General features: G+C 38.0%; 1 long non-coding RNA gene and 1 other non-coding gene across 4 annotated transcripts in view; one reads left to right on the top strand and one right to left on the bottom strand.

Moving 5' to 3' along the window:
- Positions 1-17,507, bottom strand: part of LOC132367784 (uncharacterized) — a 1,019,157-nt gene that overhangs the window by 935,743 nt on the left and 65,907 nt on the right. The window lies entirely within an intron of this gene.
- On the top strand, positions 4,440-4,546 carry LOC132368336 (U6 spliceosomal RNA). The gene has a single exon (XR_009504070.1). It is a non-coding gene; the product is annotated as a U6 spliceosomal RNA (small nuclear RNA).

Raw genomic sequence — 17,507 nt, 5'->3', positions numbered from 1 at the left:
GGTTGGTTTTAGAAATATCCTCCTTCCTTGAGACAGGGAGTGTCTACTCCACCTGTCAAAGATAGGAAGCCAAGGATAATATTAAACTGATTGGTATTACTCATCGTTTCATGTGGTGTTAGAATTATTCCTCATGAATGACATTTGAGCACTGTTGTGGAAAGAGCTCAGGAGACAGAAAAACAAGAGCTTAACTTCTAGATTCTCCTCTTAGCAAAGGTATGACCTTAAAAACATTTCTTAACATCTCAGAGTCTGGGATCCTCATTTGTAAAACAGAACTAATAATGACCATCTTAAGTTCAGAGATTTAGAGTACCTGACATTGAGTAGGTACTCATAAATGCAATATACTTCCATGCTGAATCATGAGTTGTCATCTGAAAGCTCCAGAACACTACAGCAATGGCCCAATTATCCATAGGCGACAGCAACACTTGATTCTGCAGAAGTGACCATTGAGTTTTGCCCCAGGCTCTTGCTGAAGGAGGGGGAAAGGGAAGCACGGCCTCTTCAGACCCTCTAGCACAGATAGGCACAGGCCTGAGTGTTCCAACATTCAATTTCCAGGGAGGAAAACTAAGTCTGGCTTAGTAGGAAGGTACAACGGACTCCCAGAGGCAATATTTCAAATAATAGCTCTCATTTACTGAATAGCAATGGGATGTGACACATTATATACAGTATCTTATTTAATTAGCATGACTGTATAATTTATCATCTAAATCAGGACACTTTCAGAGTGAAAGGGAATGCTATGCATAATTACATCAAGACAACAGGTATAATCCTGGATGGTCTTGGGCAAACTGAATCTATGGTTTCCCCATGTTTAATCAGTGCAATCACTCTATGAGATATAAAATACTCCCTATCCTACAGGAGGAGACGATGATTCCAAGGGATTAAACGTGACAAATCCAAGGACATACAAACTAGCAAGTGGCAGACTCAGGGTTGAACCTCAGTCTATAAGATGCAAGAGGTTCTTCCCTCCTTGAAACCCGTTAGTCATGATACCAGCTGCCAAACAACAGCATTAATTTTGTTTTGAAAGCCTGCCTTTATTGAGTGAATAACATATTTCAAGTTCTGGGTCATGACTTCCAAACGCTATCAAGAAAGAGGGCAAAAAAAATGGGTGAAGTGAAAGCAAAATTAGGCCAGTAAAGGCAGTCACATCCTAATGAGAATCTGGCTCTTTCTGAAGGCTCAGTGCAGCCTGAATACCAAAGGCCTGAGTTAATGCTTATTCAAGCATGGAGAATGACAGTCAATAGGGCCAGACATCAATAAGCCTCCTTCCCATGTGCTGGTCTATATTCTCATGCACCCAATGAACTCCTAGATCTAGGTCAATTCACTGCTGATTTTTAATGATCTGCAATCTCAAATAAATTTGCTTCACTTCTATAACATGCCAGGATCTATTCTTTCCCCCAGAGCTTAATAGGTATAAAAATGTTGAGAGACGATCAACATTCAGTCCTCTCCATGATGTTTCAATAGGTGAAATAGATGGGGGTCATATAATCTCATCCTTTACCCCTTTAGCCAAACAGCCAATCACTATTTGAGTTTTACTGGTCTCTTTACACAACAGGAGCAGGGCCAGTCTGGCCTCTATCAAAAGTGAGGCACACTGGCAAAGACAAGAGAATTTATATTCTGGCAGAGAAAAAACAGCTCAAATCAGTCATAGATTCCAAGCATTCTCAGTCACCGCTCCCTAATGAAAAACCACCTTCAGAGACCAAGTGTGACCCTGACCAGATAGTTCAGTGACCCTGTAAAAGATCCCACGTGGGACATAAGCCAAAATTCAACCCTGTTTTTCTGACAGTGTGTGGTCTTACTATTTAAATCACCCAAACACGCTGAGCTTCAGATTCCTCAACTATAAAATGTTGCTTCTCAAACTTTATCTGTAGAGCCTGTTAAAACACATTCCTGGGGCCCGAGCTTGGAGATTGTGTTTTATTAGGTCTGGTGTGGAGCCAGAGGATTTGCATTGCTAGTTTCCAAGTCGTGATAATGATGGTGCTGTCCGTGGACCACACTTTGAATGGTACTAAATTGTCTCAGTAATGCCAACTTCACAATTTGTGTAAAGATCTGAAGAGATGTAAGGATCCTTAGCAGAGCTGATGACTCATAATGCCTCTCAATCAACGTGTATTCTTTGAAGAGAGGCAGAACAAAAGTCCAAGAGTATTAGTAGGAAGAAAACATGGGGACATTTAACCATTTCTAATATACCAGGTATAAGATTTAATTACATTCCAATCCCCCTTGTTATAACACATTCTCTGTGGCAATTAAAATGGGGTCCCAGTCTCAAATTGTGAATGTACCCAAAGGCCTCCCAGTTTTCCGGGTTTTGTGTCTTTAATCACAAAACACAACTTTTGGCCCACAAGTTCCTTGCAGTCTCTTTAGGCTCAGCTGCATCACCATGGCATCCAAACTCCATTTAAAATCATCTTGACTACTACTTAAAAAATAAAACATACATCTTCCCCTTAGAATAGTTTTCAGGAAATAGATGAACTGATATTTACTTGGCTGAAACCAGGAATCCCCTCTTATACTAATTGTCAATCCTCTGATCAGCTGGAGTCCTTCAGTTTGTCCTTGTCTAATGTACCTCAGTGATGGGGAACTCACTCCCCCCCCACTTCATTCCAGTTTTCTCTCTTCACAACGTTATTTAATCTCTCGGTTGCAGCTTCTTAGGATTAGCTACAGCATCTATTAATAGTTTTACTTCTGTTTACAGTTCCAAGGGGAGAAAAATGGCTCATTCCTTTTCTCCAATCTAGAAGATACGTCTTATGGCAGCAGCAGGAAGATGCACGGGCCCCATGAATAACCTATTTCCACAATCATTCCACTGTAAAGATGTTAATGTGTTTCTATGCCAAATGGAATGGATCCATTTAATAGGCAGAACAAGTTGGATATAAATTCTTTCATTGCTTTCAGCACACTGATTATCTTCCTGTGTCACCTACTGTATAATGCAAAAATGTTAACAAAAGCACTAACTGAAGACATTATTGGGAATTAAAAAACAAAGAACCATCAGTTGTCACTAAATATGCCTTTCATGTTTCCAAATGAAATGCATTTGCGCACTCAAGAAATAGGATAGAAACGTGCAGGCCTGCCATTGTCAGATGCAAACATCTTCATTAGATTTTGATCCAGCTGCTGCAAGATATATAAAAAGAGCTATCAGATCTGGCAACTCAGTATTGGTTATTTTAGGAAAATTCCAAAAAAACCATCCCTAAGCCTGCACTGATTTTTTCAGACAACTTCCCTGGCCGGACAGTTGGTTTGGAAAGAGTAGCATTAAAAACCTCTGTCAAGCCTGCCCCTCGAAATGGTACCGCAAAGGATGCATTGCCTGTGGCTGTTAAAGAGAGGCCGCAATTGCAGAGTCGACCTGTGTTCCTGGACACTTGAGCTGCAAATCTCTGCCTCTCACCCCCCAAATCTCCTATTCTGACCTAACAGCATCTCCTTAAAAGCATATGAGTGAAAGTGGCCGAACTCGGGTCTTTATAGACGAAAATGAAAAGATTAGTATGTGCGATGTCTCATAACATCCTTTCTCTGTTGTAAGAAATCTTCCTATGCATATTGGCAGTCAGCTCATTTCTAGCATGTTATTTGCCACAGACAATGGCTGTTTTAAAAGGAGAAAAAGTGTAGTCAAAGGAGCAAGCAGGGAAGGGAAGAAGAAAGAAAAAAGAGGAGGGAGAAAAAGAAAAGAGAAGGGGAAAAAGAAAGAGTCAGGGTTCCAGGGATGGTGTATAGAGGTGGTTATAGAAAGCAAACCAGAAATGTCAAAATTACCTACAATTCTTCCTTTGAATTCTGTTGAAACAGAAGAGATCCTACAAAATCCTGAAGAGCATACATATTAATCACAGCTCCTAGCATCTTGACTTGGGGACCTCTTCAGTCAGGCTCAAGTCTCTGGAGGCTTCTGATGGATACCAAACAACTCACAGAAAACAGTCAGAGATGTCACTGTCATCCACAAACGGCTCTCTCCCTGTGAGGTCTATACATCTCTCTACTTATGACAAAGAGAAACGCAAATTATGACCACTATTATTCAACCTCAGTCAACAAGGAGGGCAGAACACGTGAACCACTAACTAAATCTGCTTTAAAGATTTTTGGCTCTGCCTTTAACTTGTGCACTATATTATCTATTTTACAGTCAAAAGTAAATTGAAATGCTCAAAATATTGATGTAACATCACATCCATTATTTGAACTAGGTACAAGGGCTCATTGGGAGGATCAATTCATTATATTTATATTGTTATTAAAACTATTACCCAAATATAAATGCTTTTGAGACCCACAATATATTTCTCCTTGCATAGAACACCCCACTCCTTCAAAACGCCACCTTTTCTGTGCTTTCTTCCGCAACACATATACTAAAATCGGAACGATACAGAAAAGATTAACATGGCCCCCGCACAAGGATGACATGAAAATTCGTGAAGCACTCCCTATCATTTAAATTTAAAAAAATAATAAACTTTATTAATTTTTTAAAAAGCATTTTTGAAGAGTGACCTCCTTTTCTGCAGTGCTCCAGCTGGCTATCAGCTTCCATCTTGCCAACTGTTTTAGTCAATGGAGTCAGATTGATAAGAGAAGCACAAGTTGAGGCCCATGCTGCCTCCACCCAGAGTGGGACTTGGAGTTGGGAACCTACTGCAGCCGGATGATCTTTCGAAAATGTGAATCTGTTCACGAGGCGCCTCTGTGTAACACCATTCAGCGATTTCCTATTGCCCTTCAGATAAAATCACATTCCTGCTGTGTGACTACAGGCTAGTTATTAAACCTCTCTCTGGCTCAATTTCCTCTTCTATAAAAATGGTGATAATAATCGTGAAGAAAATGTATGTGAAGCCCTTAGAACAAAGTTAATTAATGCTCAGTGTTATTATTATTGATGGTATCTAACCAGCCCTGTTTCTTCTCTGTTCCCCTGGACTCTCTTGAAGCCACACTCAGTGATGAGTTCCGGAACTCTCCCATGATCTTTCTAGCCCTTATGCCTTGGCCTGTGTGGTTTTTTTGTTTTTTTTCTTCTGTTGCTAACACTCTCTTCCTCCTCTTGGCCCTTAGCCAGTTTCACTCCTATTAATTTATAAACTGTCAGCTTAAATGCATATTATCAAGGTTTGCTTCCCCCAATATATGCATGAATTGCATACTTCCTCTACTATAATATGCATGATACATTACTATAACATCTTGCTTGACTGAAATGTTCATAAAGGACCCAAGATTAGATTTGCCTTGCTCACCACTGTATTTCTCAGTAGCAAGCACAGGTACTCAGGGCGGACCGGATTATAACGCAACAGAAAAAGAAATCCTAGCAAATTACAAAGACAAAAGACTAGTCCTTTTGTGTGTGTGTGGTGAAGGAAAGTGCAGTGTTTATTGTAAGGTACCGTACAAGGAGTCTGGGGCAGCTAGAGCTCAAAAAGCCCAAACTCCCAGATGGATTTGGGCAAAGCCTTTTTTTTTTTAAGATTAATCCTTGATCACACTACAGTAATCACAGGACAGCTTCACAGTGTTTTCATGCCAAGTCCCACGTCACCCCAGATCTTATTACATTGCTTATCTCAGGGTAGAGAGAAAGGGAACCCAGTAATTGTTCACTGCCTCTCTTAAAACTTCCATTCAGAAGTGGCACATCTAACTCCTCCTCACATTTATTGTCCAAGGCAAGTCACATGGAAAAGCCTGATGTCGATCAGGTGGGAAATCCTTATGCAGAAAGGATGCTACAGAGAGGGAAACTACAATATTTAGTGATCTGTAATAGATACAACAGATCTCAATAAGTGTTAATTTAATAAAATATTTCTTTGCTGCAAGTTGACAAACATAAACCCCACACCAATTAAAATCTGGCCAGAAACTTCCCTGCTATTCAAAGAGATATCCATTTTGGAAATTTTTGACTTTTTTCACAAAGTCATGATTTCTGCCACAGGCACCAGTTGCATGTCTGTGTGGTCACAGTTTACAAACCATACCAGTACGGATACCACTGTGAGTAAAGAATAGCAATTAGGTTCAACAACAACAACAACAAAAATCTTCATGGTTTGATTACTTACTCCATGCAATATGAATATGGACATGTGAGGTTATAGCCAGTCTAATAGAAATATATGGCAAAAAGGGAACCTTCAAAATCATTTTCTCTGATCTCTCGGAGGAGACCCAAAAAAGCCAAGTGACTTGCCAAGTGCAAACAGCTAAATAGTAACAGAGTTGGGACTAAAATGTAATCACCAATTTTAAAGCAAGTGCTCTTTCAATTATAGCGTAACCTTCCCATAAGGAATATCACCTAATGTGAATGACTGGAAGAGATCACCCTTTAACAGATGAGGAAACTGAAACCCAGGGAGGTAAAGGGACTTTCTCAAAGCTATCCACAGTGTGGTTCCATTTTGCTTGGCCACACAAGACCTTAAGGAAACATAAGTTGTTTCAGCATCTAGGATAGTACCTGCTCTTCACTGAGGGCTCAAAGAAATATATGTTGAAGTGAATTGATCTGAACTGAATTGAATGAATTGAATTGAGCTGAAATGACACAAAATATAGAGATGTATTTTTTTTTCCCATTACATAGCTTTTGTTTCCATTTCCTCTGGAGTTTTAGACTTGTCAGTCCATCAAGTTACACACCAACAACTATGACTTTGTTAGTTTCTCCTCTATAATATCCTTGTTCACTGCTCCTTCTACATTTATAACTGCCATCCTCTTTTGAGCAGAAACAAATAAATATCTAGAAATCTTGTCATCTCATGACATTTACAGAACAACATAGGATCTGGAAAGCAAAAACACCAATGACAAGGCCCTTGAAAGATCATTAGACAAAGAACTTTATTCCCTCTGACCTAAGAGATCAGCTAAATAAGTGACATAACCCAGATGCTCCTAAGCCACAGGAACAAATGCCATTAAGTTGCTGTCTCCTGACAACCGAGTGATATGTACGAAGAATAAGAATTAAATTTAGAGAGAGAATACAGATTCTGGCTGGGCTCCAGGGATGAGGGATATTAAATAAGAAAGAAACAATAGTGCTGTCAAGTCTAATTGTTTAAAACATAAAACTCTTTCCATATGGCTTGAGATTATTAGAGTTGCACAGTATTGGGATGCTCTGTAGAGTCACACAAAGAAAGAACAGTATATACCATTTGGGTTGAAAATCTTGACTCTGCTTTCTTTTTCTTCTTCTTATGACCCACCCAGGCACATAGATATTTGAAAATAACAATAGGAAAAGCATATTATGAAGCCTCTTTACTCTATCACAGATTTGATTATAGTATAAAAAATGGATGGGCTTGTGGTGAAAGAGAATTTGGTTCCAACCCTGAAAATACTCCTTTTTACTGGTTGACATAAGCCTCAACTTTCTCACCTGTACGTAGAGGCTATATTTTTATGGCATAAGGATGTGCTAAGGATTAAGTGGGATAATAGATATAAAGTGACTGTCATTTAGTAGGCATTTATTACAATGTACTTTCTTTAGTTTTTCCTTTAAACACATGAAGATGCAATCATCCACATAGCAGCTCCATATAAATCTGTGATGAGATGAGATAAATTTTTTCTCACAGACAACAAATTGAGAGGTGCCTGCATTTTATCCCTTCAATTAACTAACATAGATTTACTGAGAACTACTAATAGGCAAAACTCTGTGGTAGTACTATAAAGGTTACTAAGTCTTACTGCACAGGATCTATAAAATTAAAGCATTTGTTGAAGCCCTTTTTCATCAGTTATGATAATATGTAATCAAGATTATCTGGCCTTTTAAGTATTTGTTTTTCTTTACGGGATGTATGTGTTCAGTATAAAAAAATAATAAAAAACAAACCACTCAGACTCAAGCTAGAATCCATGGGCTTTATTTCCTACCCCGTTGAAACATACCAGATTGTTTAGAAATTATTTGTTTCCAACCAATTTTGTGTTACAGGTATATATCTATATCTTTGTCTGTATCCATATATCTTCTTGTAATTATGGCAGAAAGAGCACTATCCTATGGGTTTAAGCCCTGCCTACCCGTATTCTAGTGGGAATAAGAATTGCCATTGTGTTTCTTTCTGGAATATCAACTTCCTCATTGTAAAATCAGATTTCCTAAATAGATTTCTGAAGTCACTCCCATATACAAAAGTTAAAATATAGTATAAAATATTGATACTTATGACTCTTTACTAATATGTGTATGTGCATTTATGAAGAATATGCTTGTTTCCCAAAACACAACTCTATAGAAATTTCATGGAGATAGATACCATCATATGAATGCAGTTTCACACTATACCAAGTTTCACATAATATATCAATGAATATAATGAAGGTTCTCAGAAGACTTTCAAAGTGCTGTTTACTTCAGGACCTCCTGAAACAGTCCAGAGATGGAGTTAAGGGTAATACCAGAGCTCTTCTCCTTTGCCCTCTTGGGGCTACTACACAACACAGGAATGAGCATAGGCCAGATGGACACACAGTTTGGGGAGGTTTAATTGATCTCATGATGCCTTACCTATGGCTCCAATTAAAACCCTTGAGCCCCATCTCATGAGTAACAGGGACAGGAAAAATAAAAAACACTTTGGTAGGATCAGGGGAGGTACACTGTGCGTTTCCCCCAAACACTCGGCCCTGGGAAGGCTGCTGGGCTCCCAGGCCAGGTCCCCCACCCTCTGAGGCCCCCTCCAGCTGTGGCGGTCCTAGGGGCATAGGAGGGAAGCAGGGGGAGAAGAGGAGAGGCAGACAGGGATGGGCTCTCTGGAATCAGAGGATCGGGGGGAGCACATCTAGCGTTTCCCCTGCCCACTTGGGCCCAGTGAGCCTGCTGGGGTCCTGGACCTGGTCCTCCGCTCCCCAAGGCCAGAGGCACACCTGGGCCCCTTCTGCTGCGTTGAGTCTAAGCCCCACCCCCACACCCCCAGGGCTTTTTCCAGCCCTGTGGGTCCTAAGCATAGGCCCCGCCCACCACCCAAACCCTGTCCCTGCCTAAGCCCCACTCCCCACAGCCAAGGCCTTTTCCAGCTTCTTTTTTCCTCCTCTTTTTTACTATTGTGGTTCTGTTTTATCTCCGATTGTTGTTTCATCAATATTTTTACTTTTTTATTCTTTCTAACACATCTGTTAGTTTTCTTATCTAATTTTATTTTTTACTCTTAGTTATTGTTCTGCTCCTTTATTTCTTTTTTCTTTTTTTCTTTTTTTTTGCCACCCCGCATGGCTTGCATGATCTTGGTTCTCCAGAGCTCCTGCAGTGGGAGCTCTGAATCTGAACCACTCGACTAACAGAGAACCTCAGACCCCAGGGAATATTCATCAGAGTGAGGTCTCACAGAAGTCCTCATCTCGGCACCAAGATCCAACTCTACCCAACAGTCTACAAACTCCAGTGCTGGAAGTCTCAGACCAAACAGCAAGTAAGACAGGAACACAATCCCACCCATCAAAAAAAAAAAAAAATGAGATGACAAAAAATTATATCACAGATGAAGGAGCAAGGTAAAAACCTACAAGACCAAATAAATGAAGAGGAAATAGGCAACTAACTTGAAAACGAATTCAGAGTAATGATAGTCAAGATGATCCAGAATCTTGGAAATAGAATGGAGGCATGGATTGAGAAAATAAAAGAAACATTTAACAAAGATCTAGAAGAACTAAAGAACAAACAAACAGAGATGAACAACACAATAACTGGAATGAAAAATACACTAGAAGGAATCAATAACAGAATGACTGAGGGAGAAAATAAGTAAGTGAGCTGGAAGACAGAATGGTGGAAATAATTGCCAAGGAGCAGAATAAAGATAAAAGAATGAAAAGAATTGAAGACAATCTCAGAGACCTCTGGGACAATACTAAATGCACCAACATTGAATTATAGGAGTCCCAGAAAAAGAAGAGAAAAAGAAAGGGTCTGAGAAAATATTTGAAGAGATTATAGTGGAAAATTCCCTAACAAGGGAAAGGAAATAATCACCTGAGTCCAGGAAGTGCAGAGAGTCCCATACAAGATAAACCCTAGTAGAAAAACATCAAGACACATATTAATCAAACAAACAAAAATTGAATTCAAAGAAAAAATATTAAAAGCACCAAGGGAAAAGCAAAAAAATAACATACAAAGGAATCCCCATAAGGTTATCAGCTGATTTTTCAGCAGAAACTCTGCAGGCCAGAAGGGAGTGGCAGGATATACTTAAAGTGAAGAAAGAGAAACACCTACAACCAGGATTACCTTACCAATCAAGGATCTCATTCAGATTCGACGGAGAAATCAAAATCTTTTCAGACAAGCAAAAACTAAGAGAATTCAGCACCACCAAACCAGCCTTACAACAAATGCTAAAGGAAATTCTCTAAGCGGAAAACACAAGAGAAGAAAAAGACCCACAAAAGCAAACTCAAAACAATAAAGAAAATGGTAATAGGAATATACATATCGATAATAACCTTGAATGTAAACGGATTAAATTTACAGCCAAAAGACACAGGCTCACTGAATGGACACAAAAACAAGACCCATGCTGCCTGCAAGAGACCCACTTCAGACCTAGGGACACATACAGACTGAAAGTGAAGGGATGGAAAAAGATATTCCATGCAAATGGAAATCAAAAGAAAGCTGGAGTAGCAATACTCATATCAAATAAAATAGACTTTAAAATAAAGACTGTTACAAGAGATAAAGAAGGACACTACATAATGATGAAGGGATCAATCCAAGAAGAAGATATAACAATTATAAATATGTATGCACCCAACATAGGAGCACCTCAATACATAAGGCAAATGCTAATAGTCACGAAAGGGGAAATCAACAGTAACACAATAATAGTAGGGGACTTTAACACCCCATGTACACCAATGGACAGATCATCCAAACAGAAAATAAAAAAGGAAACACAAGCTTTAAATGACACAACAGACCAGATAGTTTTAATTGACGTTTATAGAACATTCCACCCGAAAGTGGCAGAATACACTTTCTTCTCAAGTGCACATGGAACATTCTCCAGGATAGATCACATCTTGGGTCCCAAATCAAGCCTCAGAAAATTTAAGAAAATTGAAATCGTATCAAGCATCTTTTCTGACCACAGCGCTATGAGATTGGATATCAATTATAGGAAAAAAAATGTAAAAAACCACAAATACATGGAGGCCAAAAAGTGTGCTGCTAAATAGCAAAGATATCACTGAAGAAATCAAAGGAGAAACAAAAAAATACATAGAAACAAATGACAAACGAAAACACAATGACCCAAAACCTATCAGACACAGCAAAAGCAGTTCTAAGAGGGAAGTTTATAGCAATTCAATCCCATTTCAAGAAACAAGAAAAATCTCAAATAAACAATCTAACCTTACATCTAAAGCAACTAGAGAAAGAAGAACAAACAAAACCCAAAGTCAGTAGATGGAAAGAAATCATAAAGATCAGAGCAGAAATAAATGAAATAGAAACGAAGAAAACAAGAGAAAAGATCAATAAAATTAAAAGTTGGTTCTTTGAGAAGATAAACAAACTTGATTAACCTTTAGCCTCATCAAGAGAAAAAGGGAGAGGACGCAAATCAATAAAATTAGAAATGAAAAAGGAGAAATCACAACTGACACTGCAGAAATACAAAAGATTATAAGAGACTACTACAAACAACTATATGCCAATAAAATGGACAACCACAAAGAAATGGACAAATTCCTGGAAAGGTACAATTTTCCAAGACTGAACCAAGAAGAATTAAAAATTATAAACATACCTATCACAAGTATTGACATTGAAACCCTGATTAAGAATCTTCCAACAAACAAAAGCCCAGGACCAGATGGCTTCACAGGTGAATTCTATCAACCATTTAGAGAAGAGCTGACACCCTTCCTTCTCAAACTCTTCCAAAAAATTGCAGAGGAAGGAACATTCCCATATTCGTCCTATGAAGCCACCGTTACCCTGATAGCAAAACCAGAAAAAGATTTCACAAGAAAAGAAAATTACAGACTAGTATCACTGATGAACATAGATGCAAAAATCCTCAACAAAATACTAGCAAACAGAATTGCTAGCAAAATACTAGCAAACATTAAAAGGATCATACACCATGATCAAGTGGAATTTATCCCAGGAATGCAAGGATTCTTCAATATATGCAAATCAAGGAATAAAAACAATATGATCATCCCAATAGATGCAGAAAAAGCTTTTGACAAAATTCAACACCCATTTATGATAAGAACTCTGCAGAAAATGGGCATAGAGCGAAACTACCTCAACATAATAAAGACCATATATGACAAACCCACAACAAACATCATACTTAATGGTGAAAAACTGAAAGCATTTCCACTAAGATCAGGAAGAAGACAAGGATGTCCACTCTCACCACTCTTATTCAACATAGTTTTGGAAGTCCTAGCCACAGCAATCAGAGAAGAAAAAGAAATACAAGGAATACGAATTGGAAAAGAAGAAGTAAAGCTGTCACTGTTTGCAGGTGACATGATACTATACATAGAGAATCCTAAAGATGCCACCAGAAAACTACTAGAACTAATCAATGAATTTGGTAAGGTTGCAGGATACAAAATTAATGCACAGAAATCTCTGCCATTCCTATACACTAACAACGAAAAATCAGAAAGAGAAATTAGGAAACAATCCCATTTATCACTGCAACAAAAAGAATAAAATACCTAGGAGTAAACCTACCTAAGGAGGCAAAAGACTTAAACTCAGAAAACTATATAACACTGATGAAAGAAATCAAAGGTGACATAAACAGATGGAGAAATATACCACGTTCTTGGATTGGAAGAATCAATATTGTGAAAATGACTACTACCGAATGCAATCTACAGGTTCAGTGCAATCCCTATCAAACTACCAATGGCATTCTTCACAGAATTAGAACAAACAATTTTACAATTTGTATTAAAACGGAAAAGACCCCAAAAAGCCAAAGCAACCTTGAGAAAGAAAAACGGAGCTGGAGGAATCAGGCTCCCCAACTTCAAACTATACCACACAGCTACAGTAATCAAGACAGTATGGTACTGGCACAAAAACATTAATACAGATCAATGGAACAGGATAGAAAGCCTGGAGATAAACCCATGCACCTATTGTCAACTATTCTATGACAAAGGAGACAAGAATATACAATGGAGAAAAGACAGCCTCTTCAATAAGTGGTGCTGGGAAAACTGTACAGCTCCATGTAAAAAAATGAAATTAGAACACTACCTAACACTATACACAAAAATAAACTCCAAATGGATTAAACACCTAAATGTAAGACCAGACATTATAAAACTCTTAGAGTAAAATGTAGGAAAAACACTCTTTGACATAAACCACAGCAAGACCTTTTCCTAGAGTAATGAAAATAAAAATAAAAATAAACAAATGCGACCTAATGAAACTTAAAAGCTTTTGCACAGCAAAGGAAACCATAAACAAGGTGAAAAGACACCCTCAGAATGAGAGAAAATATTTGCAAATGAAGCAATGGACAAAGGATTAATCTCCAAAATATACAAACAGCTCGTGGAGCTCACTATCAAAAAAACAAACAACCCAGTTAAAAAATGGGTGGAAGACCTAAATAGACAGTTCACCAAAGAAGACATACAGATGGCCAAGTGGCACATGAAAAGATGCTCAACATCACTAATCATTAGAGAAATGCAAATCAAAACTACAATGCATTATAGCCTCACACCAGTCAGAATGGCCATCATCAGAAAATCTACAAACAATAAATGCTGGAGAGAGTGTGGAGAAAAGGGAATGCTCTTGCACTGTTGGTGGGAATGTAAATTGATACAGCCACTATGGAGAACAGTAGGGTGATTCCTTAAAAAACTAAAAACAGAACTACCTTATGACCCAGCAGTCCCACTACTGGGCATATACCTTGAGAAAACCATAATTCAAAAAGAGTCATGTACCACAATGTTCACTGCAGCACTGTTTACAATAGCCAGGACATGGAAGCAACCTAACTGTCCATCGACAGACAAATGGATAAAGAAGATGCAGTATATATATATATATAATGGAATATTACTCAGCCATAAAAAGGAACGAATTGGGTCATTTGTAGAGATGTGGATGGACCTAGAGTCTGTCATACAGACCTAGAGTCTGTGATACTGAGTGAAGTAAGCCAGAAAGAGAAAAACAAATACTGTATATTATAACGCATATATGTGGAATCTAGAAAAATCATACAGATGAACCTATTTGTAGGGCAGGAATAGAGATGTAGACGTAGAGAACAGATATGTGGACATAGGGTGGGAAGGGGAGGGTGGGATGAACTGAGAGAGTAGCACTGACATATATACACTACCATGTGTAAAAAAGATAGCTAGTGGGAACCTGCTATATAGCACAGGGAGCACAGCTCAGTGCTCTGTGATGACCTAGATGGGTGGGAGGGAGGTCCAAGAGGGAGGGGATATAGGTATACATATAGCTGATTCACTTCATTGTACAGCATAAACTAACACAACACTGTAAAGCAATTTTACTCCAATTAAAAGAAAATTAAAAAAATAAAATTATCCAATGAGGAAACTATAAAAAAAAAAAAGATTTTATGAAGAGGCACTGCCCAATGTTACAATATTTTTGACTGTCATTTCCCAATTCCTCCCTGAACTCATCACTAAAGTAACCTAAATTCCATTGAAAACAACTAGAGTCAGTAACACCAGAACCAAGAGATGGAGGTTTGTGAAATTTGCATCGTCAGGGATCTGATCTTCTTTATGACTTTCTACCGCTGCAAAATCATTCAGAAGCCCTACATATTTCACATTTCTAACTATTCCAAATTCCTGGTGTGTGTATTCTAATTTCTTATGTATTATTTTTAAGAACCAATATCCATATATCAAAAATCTTTTTTCACATAGATTTTATAATAAAAATTTTTTTTAAATACTTTATTTTCCTGTCCCATAACCTTTGCAGTCTAATGCAGAAATTTGCCTTGATAGAAGGAAAAATACAGAATAAAAAGAAAGGTATTTTCCATCATAAAAATTTTAAGTTGGAGAAGAAAACGGGCAATTACATAAACAAGTCAATTCAGCCTCAGGGAATGTGTAACTCACATAGATTTCTGGTTGAAACCCAGCTGAAAAGGGAGAAGAAACAGATATTAAATCTTTCTGCATAATTCATCCCAACTCTGTATGAATATTAAGCCTCTATGTGATTAATATTAGGTTCTTGTTTTATTAACATTCATTGACCTCTTTAATGAATGATCCACCCAACACCTACTGACTCAGAATATCTAAAAATGGGGATAGCTTCATGTTTATTTAAAAATCGAATTAAAAAATTACAGAGGTGATTCTGATGCAGGCCGCACTCAAAAAAAAGCCCTGTGTATATCACTGGTGCACTAGTCCTCTCTTAGGTGGAACACTTTTCTTGGGTATTTTCAGACCGTTTTTCTCTAGCTCGTTTAGTGATATTGTTTCATACATTTGTAATGCAGTTAGATTCTTTTGTCATAGACTGCAATCCACCCTATGATCCTCTGACCTCCTAAATGATTTTCTCGAATTTAAGAAATATATACATTAAGGCTCATTCTCTGTGCTGTAAATTTCTACGGGCTTTTGACAAATGTACAGTCCATCATTACAGGGTCATACAGAATGGTTCTGGCTGGACTTAGAATATTGTGCTCTTGCATCATGCAATTGCTTTAGTGGATGCAATGTCCTCCCCATGCCTGCTTTGCTCAATCTAATTGTCATTAGACCTAGAGCAAATACCAAGTATTAACTTTGAAGTTGATTGTAACTGAATACTTGTACGGTCCTTCCTCTGGGTTATATAACACTCCAACTTGTCCTTTAGCATGTGGTGTAATGGGATGCTGCCCTCCAGGAAAAACATCAAATGAAGCACCTGAGCTTAAGACTTGAGGAAGAATTAAAACCATGTTCACATTTACGGTCCCTAATAAATATCGAACAGAATAAAAATGTTAAAAAGGTAGCAACAAGGGCTTCATTTGAAAGATATTTTTTCCTTTAGCTTAATATATATTTCTATGCTATTGTTGCTTATTCTTGAGAAAATTTACAGATAAAAGATTTAAAAATATGTTCAAGAGAAATTTAGGTTTATATACTTGTAACCAATACACTTGCTTTGATGACAAAAATTATCATCATCCCTCTGTTGCTGTGTTTCCCTCAATACAGGTCACTAACAATAAATTAGTTGACCTTAAGGTTAGGGTTCCCAGATTCATCATATCAGCAGAATTAGACAGAAGATTACAAAAGTCCCTGGAAAGGAGACCTCACATTTCCTTGCAAGTACAGATACCTTACAAATTAGTCGAAGAGCTCATAACCTTGAACATGGGGAAGACAATAGGCAGAAATCAATACTGAATATTTAAAGGTAACAATGTTTGGGAGAAAAACTTAGTCTCACAGCAAATTCCTGAATCCGAACAGAGAAGAATATATATCTCTGAGGAAAATACTTTATCCATCACTCAGGAATCACCAGTATATGAGGTTTTAAAAATGCCAAGTTTCTTTTCTTTGAATTAGGAAGATGTCTATTTTACTAAACCATGCTCACCCAGAAGTAAATTTTTCTAAATCTACATTTTCCTATGAAGGTTAATCTCTGCCACTCAACCATGCACCTTGCAAAGTTAAGCCCAAGACAGAGCATTCTTTGAAGAGAAGATAAAGGCTTGGAAATATCAAGAGAGATTATTCAACTGAGAGGAGAAAATCAGTAAATCTTTTATAATGTGAATTTTGCTTTGACGAATTCTTAAAAGAGCCATTTGTACCTCTTCATTTAGACTCTCCATTGATTAATGGGAACGAAAAACTAATTCTCTCCCTTCCCGCCTGCGCTGCTTTAGAGGCTCCGAAGAGAGTCAACAAAGGACAGTGGGGCCCTCTAGTTCTTTGTCCACAATAACTGAGCATCTTGGGTTGGAAGAAAAGGGAATGTTGATCTCCTGGGCTTGCTTAGCTTTGCTTTTTTAATTGCTAAATGCCAGCCTGGGAATTCTGCCTAAAATGGTAATAAGTTGCATTTATACTACACCTTTCATCCAGAAGGCACATGCTTCCCTCGGTTCTGAAACACAGCCATCCTGGAGCTGAAAAGCAGTAACTGTTTTAATGTTGAACGTCTATTCAGTGCCATGATTATACAAGGTGGAAGAAATTGTTTGAAACAGAACCAAAATATTGCGGTAACAAAGACTGTGGGCTGCGGATTTTGAAAATATACTAGATGCAGTCTGTCTTGTGCTTCCCTTTGCAAACTGAGCATAGACCCCTTTTGAATCCTGGGATTCTGAAGATGC

The sequence above is a fragment of the Balaenoptera ricei genome, chromosome 6 (genome assembly GCF_028023285.1).
Source record: "Balaenoptera ricei isolate mBalRic1 chromosome 6, mBalRic1.hap2, whole genome shotgun sequence".
In the NCBI taxonomy this organism is placed as follows: Eukaryota; Metazoa; Chordata; class Mammalia; order Artiodactyla; family Balaenopteridae; genus Balaenoptera; species Balaenoptera ricei.
The sequence above is the reverse complement of the archived record's forward strand: the minus strand, read 5'-3'. Positions and strand labels throughout refer to the sequence as shown.